Genomic DNA, 6,330 nt, shown 5'->3' on the forward strand with positions numbered 1-6,330 from the left:
GTGCTGCCGGAAGTTTTGTGACAGATAAGAGAGCGCGTCTGTCCACAGACCTTGTTGACCGTCTGACATTTGTCAAAATAAATCAGTCCTGGATTAGCAACAGCTATTAAGCCCCTGTTTCTGATGTCACTGATTAAGTGTTATTGGGATCTCAAATCTCAAAGACAGTCTAGGCTGCCTAGCTTTGTGGGTATTGATTTTATCTTGAAGTAATTTTTTGGTATAGGTTTCATGGGTACAATTAACACCCAAGGACCAATTTTTTCACACCTGTTTAACAGGTGCATTAAATTTTAATATTTTACCGCAAGGCAATTTCTTGCTTTCATCAAGAGTACCTCTAAAAGGTTACGGGGTGAAGGCACAACCAACACCCAAAGACTAATTTTTCTGCAACTGTTTGACATGGGCATTAAATTTACATTTTTTTACAGCAAGGCCAATTCTTTCTTTTATCAAATTGACCCCTGTAGGATTATGGTGTGAAGGTACCACCAACACCCAAAGACCAATTTTTTCCGCAACTTTTTGACAGGGTCTTTAAATTTACATTTTTTTTACAGCAATGCCAAATTTTGCTTTCATCAAGAGTACCTCTAGAAGGTTACGGGGTAAAGGCACCACCAACCCAAGGACTTATTTGTCCGCAACTGTTTGATCGGGTCAACAAATTGCAATTTTTTACAGCAAGACCAACTCTTGCTCTTATCATGAATACCTCTAGAAGGTAAAGGGGTAAAGGCACCAACAACAACCAAGACCAATTTTTTCAGCACATGTGTGAAAGGGGCATCAAATTCCACATTTTTACAGCAAGGCCAATTCTTGCTTTCATCAAGAGTATCAATTTTTATGCACCTGTTACTTCTATCCAAAGTCTGTGACACTAGTTTACTATAATTTAGCTTCTTCACATAAGGCTTATTCACTGTGGTACAAAAATGTGTTATTTCCATCCAAAGTCTGCCAAAGAGACACTAGAATTTATCCAAATAATTCTCTAATCTTGTTCTGAGTGCACTAAATTGTAGCTTCATCATACAGATTGGCTCCCAAAGCCATTGTTTACAAAATAAAGAAAGCTTGCAGGGAAAAATCAATTTTGTCACTTTTTTTTCTTTCTAAATGTCAGTTTTGCTGCATCAGGTTCTATACATGGTACAGATGCCCCACTTTACAGACTAAAGTGACCCCACTATATTTAACCACTTGTCAACCGGGCCATAGCAGAATGATAGCTAGAGGCACGTTTAGATTATTCTGGGAGGGTGTACAATGAGGTCCTCCCAGAATCGTGCTTCCTGCGCACCCCCTGGCACATGCACATGGAAGTGTCCGTGATTGGCAGGTTCTCTGGACCCGCCAACAAACCAGCACATGTCCAGTTCAACTCCCTCCTCCCCTTGCACACTGTACACACCGATCAGTACAGCGTGCGAGGAAAGGAGGGAGATCGCAGCAGTGCTAATCCATGCCTCATTCATGCCCATCTGTGGCTTATTCATGTCTATCTGTGCCTCATCTGTGCTTCATTCATGCCCATCTGTGCTTCATTCATGCCCATCTGTGCCTTATCTATGCCTCATTCATTCCCATTTGTGCCACATCCAGGCCTCATCCATGCCCATCCATGCCCCATCAGTGCTCATTCGTGACACGTCCATGCCACATCAGTGCTCATCCGTGCCACATCAGTGCTCATCCATGCCACATCTATGACACATTAGTGCTCATCTGTGCCACATTAGTGCTCATCTGTGCCACATCAGTGCTCACCCATGTCACATCCATGCCACATCAGTGCACATCCGTGCCACATCAGTGCAACTATAGTGCTTATCAGTGCTCTACAGTGCCTCACAAAAGTGTAATAGGTAGTCAGGAAATTAGATTTGTAATTTAATGTCCCTAGAGCACCTGACGGTGCTCTCTGCATGTTGGGCCTCTGTATATGGCTAGGCTGTGTAAAAGTTTCCCACATGTGGCATCACCATACTCAGGAGGAGTAGCAGAATGTATTTTGGGGTGTGATTTTTGCTATGTACATGCTATGTGTTAGAAATATCTTATAAATGGACAACTTTGTGTATAAAAACAAATGTGTTTTCATTTTCTTTTCTACATTTTCCAAAAACTCATAATGCCTCCTAGAATATGTGTTGGGGTGTTTGCTTTTTAAAATAGGGTCATCATGTCCTGGGGCTCCAGGGCCTTCAAAAGTGTGATAGGTTGTTAGGAAATTATACATGTAATTTATGCTCCTAGAACGCCTGAAGGTGCTCCCTGCATTTTGGGCCAGGCTGTGTAAAAGTCTCACACATGTGGTATCGTCATACTCAGGAGTAGCAGAATTTGTTTTGGAGTGTAGTTGCAAGTATGCCTATATAGTGTGTGAGAAATATCTTGGTAATATGACAAATTTGTGGAAAAAATAAAATCTTAATTTTTGCAAAGAATTCTGGGAAAAATTAAAACTTCAAAAAAACTCACCATGCCTCTTACTAAATACTTTGTAATGTCTGTTTTCTAAAAAGGGGTAATTTGGGGAGGTATTTGTACTTTCCTGGCTTGTTAGTGCCTCAAGAAATAGGATCAGGTGTGATCAATTTTCAATGATTGGCACCATAGCTTGTAGACTCTATAGCCTTCACAAAGACCAAACAATATATACGTATTTGGGTTGTTTTTACCAAAGATATGTAGTAGTATAACATAACAGTAAGAAAACTTACTAATGCAAACTTTTAGAACCGATACAAAGAAAAAATTATTTTTTTAGAAAATGTTCAGTCTTTTTTCATTTATAGCGCAAAAAAATAAAAAACACAGTGATTATTAAAAACCACCAAAAGAAAGCTCTATTTGTGTGAAAAAAGGACAACAATTTCATATGAGTGAATTGTGATTCAAAATGTGAGAGCACTAGAAGCTGAAAATTGGCCTGGTTAGGAAGGGGGTATAAGTGCTCAGTGAGAAGCGATTAAAGGAATTTTTTATTTTTATTGTTTCACTTTAGGCATCGTTAAAATCACTGCTCCTTTAACCACTAAACGACCGCCTCCTGCAGATTTACTGTGGCAGGCAGCCGCTCCTGGGCAAAGCGACATAGGTCTACGTCGCTCGCATTCAGGAGGCTAGGGGGCAAACATGCGTGGGGAACACAGCCGGCCGTCCTTCTCCCTGAAATGATCACAGAGCTCATGTGATCCTTCTATATAGGATCACATGTCTCTATGGTCATTTCAGAAGCCACACCCCCCCACAATTAGAATCACTCCCCTAGGCTCACATTTAACCCCTTGATCACCCATAGTGTTGACCCCTTACCTGCCAGTGTCATTATTACAGTAACAGTGCATATTAGGTTTGTCTCTAATGATGATATATGTGAAGATCTAAAAACTTTTGAAATACATCCAAAGTTGTAATTTTATGTCATTCAAAGGTAAACATTACCTGAACTATACACTGTAAAAGTTTCACAAAATAAATAGATGCTTTCAAAACACAAAGTCCCTTGGCAGTATTTGTTTTCTGACATTTCAGCGCCAATTGCTCTGTGGAATCATTTGGACCCTTGATGACTGTCAAGAGGATAGGTAACCATAATGAGACCCACAGGAGTCCTTTTAGCACTGGCAATGTGTTCTTGTGAAATAAACTGTGAAAAGCTTCAAGTCTCTCTTCTAACACGTTAAATTGAAGTGTTAATAGCTGTTCAAGTGTATGGCACTTTCTTTATATAACAGATCATTAGTATAATTAGTAGTGTCTGCAGATGGTAGCTTTTAAATCATCTTTTATTCCAGATGGTATTATTGTACCAGATGTTTTTGTCAATGTGAAGAGTAAAGTTGTTGAGTTTATATAGCCAGATTGTAAAAGTGGGTTCCTTTTTAAATGACATGACAAAGAAAACCTTTATTTGTTCACATTCTGTAGAAAGTGCTGAGTGATATTTACTTTTTTGGGTATAAATTAGCTAATAAATGCAATTTAAAAACCAAATATCACCAAATATAATAAAAATGTTATTGCTTTTATGAATAAAATAAGCTAGGCATGATTAAAATCTAAACTGTGTGGATATTTTGTAGAGCTATTTTACTCTACTAACTTTATGCAGTGATTTAAGTTATTGGTTTTAGTGTTTTGCAATTAAGGATGAGATTTGGGTTTGAGGGGAATTTGGCAGGTTCAGGATGCAAGGAACAGGCACTTTTTTATGCAGATTGCCCTGGAAGAACATTTATATCATAATGCCCTGCATGGCTTTGGAACTATAGCTGACAGGATTAAACTGGCCATGCATCGTGCAGTTTTTTTGGTTCAGCCAGATTCTCCCATCCAAACATTTGAGGTGGATTGGGGAATCCTCCCCACTGAGCTATCATATTCTCTCTGCTGTTTAATTACCGCCCAAGCAGAGGCATAGGGTGAGCCAATGCCAACATAATTTGCCAAAATAGTTTACCAACATAAGTATAAAGGACATTTATAAATGGCCACTCAGAATAACCACTTTCCCTAGATGCCATTTACTACAATTGCCAACAGGGGCAGTAAAAAGGGAGAGAGCGGAAGGGGCAGCTGCCTCTGGTGCATTTTTTTCATGTGGGTAGGGGTACCACATGGCAGCCCTTCCTTTCTCTTTATGCACGCTACAGAAGAGGAGTTGACTGTTGCTGCTCTGTGTCATTGAGCTCACATGGGGCTCATTACTGCCGCCTGTGGTCACTTGCTGCATGTGCACTCCTCATGTGTGCTGCCTGTGTTCTGAACTGTGCTTGACTCCACTCTGTGTCTCAGTTGTGACATGTGGAAAGAGCTTGGAGTAGGAAGATCCTCTTTGCAAGTAGGGGTTGTGTATACGAGTGCAGAAGGGAGGGAGCGGTTTGTCTATGGGGGGGGGTGTTGCAGTGTGTGATGTGTGGTGTGAGGGGGTTGCACATCAACAGGTATATGGGGCGCTGTGTGTGCACAGGTCTGTGAGGGGGCTACATGTATACAGGTGTAAGGGGGTGCTGGGTGTATACAGGTGTGATGGGGCTTCAAGTGTACAAGAGTGTCATGTGTATACAGGAGTGGGGGTCTAAATGTGTACAGATGTGGGTGTGTTAAGTGTATACAGGTGTGGGGGGAGCTGTGTAAGGAAAAGTCATAATACACAATTGCAATATGACCTTCAAAGTGTACTATACATAGTTCAAAAGTACTAGGTCTTCAAATCTTATATTTCTATTCGGACTAGATAAACTCTGGCATAAACTCAGACATGAACCTTAAACCAATCAATAGTCAAAAACAGTGTGTTTGAAAAGAGGCATAGAGCCTAGGTCAAGAAAGAAAAATTTGAAAATAAAGAAGTGGGGGAGAAAGAATAGGGTAGAAAGGAAAGATTTTTAGAGAGGGGGGGGGGAGTGTTGAGAGCCTGCCTTTAAACAAATAATAACAAGAATAGTTATTGCTGTGTTAGAGATGATCATTCAGATTGGGACATAATATCCGCATATGCAGAGGAGAACGTAAAGGCGAACAAGCAGGCCCATATCTTATGTGAGGTAGAGGCCTGGTCTCTAAATTCATATGTTAGATCTTCCTTATTTTTATGAATTAACAAAATGGAAAGTAAATGAACAGAAGAGAGATCCAAATCAAACCAATGTTTTGTATGCCTATCCTTTGGCTTCAAACCAACATTAATTCTTCTAGGTACACAAAGTACTTGTGTGATAGCCTTTTGGTCATCTGTTTTTCTCAGGGCCATCTGTTTTTCTCAGGCCCCCCCCCCCCCCCCGCCTTGTAAGGAAATGCTGAAATTCTTCCCCTTCAGAGCCCGTTCCCACCACGTGCAGTGCAGTGTTTTTTTAAACTGCATTAAAAATACATGGAATGTAGGTTGTATGGATTCCATAGGCATAGTTCACACCAGCGCAGTGAATTCCAGCTCTTTTCAGTTAGAGAAAAAAAAAAGTACAACATGCTGCTATTTTTCCTGCACATAACTGTACTGAAATGTGGTAAAAAGCATCATAAAAAGACTGGACCCCAGTACAGTGGAAAAAAAAAAAAAAAAAAGGTACAAAGAAGAAAAAAAAGCATCTGGAATGCATCCAGAAACGCATCAAAAATGCGTTTAAAATATGCATGAAGAAATTTATCCTAAATGGATCTAGAGGCCTTTTTTGTGGTGTGAACGGACACTCAGGCTAGAAAAACCTTGGGCTAGTATCTTGGTCACACACTACTCCCTTGCAGCACCATTGTTCCACAGCACACAACAATGACCCATGCTGTCTTTGTCAGATATCTGGCTGGACAAGGTATCTG

The sequence above is a fragment of the Pelophylax lessonae genome (assembly GCF_965119305.1).
Source record: "Pelophylax lessonae genome assembly, chromosome: 3".
In the NCBI taxonomy this organism is placed as follows: domain Eukaryota; kingdom Metazoa; phylum Chordata; class Amphibia; order Anura; family Ranidae; genus Pelophylax; species Pelophylax lessonae.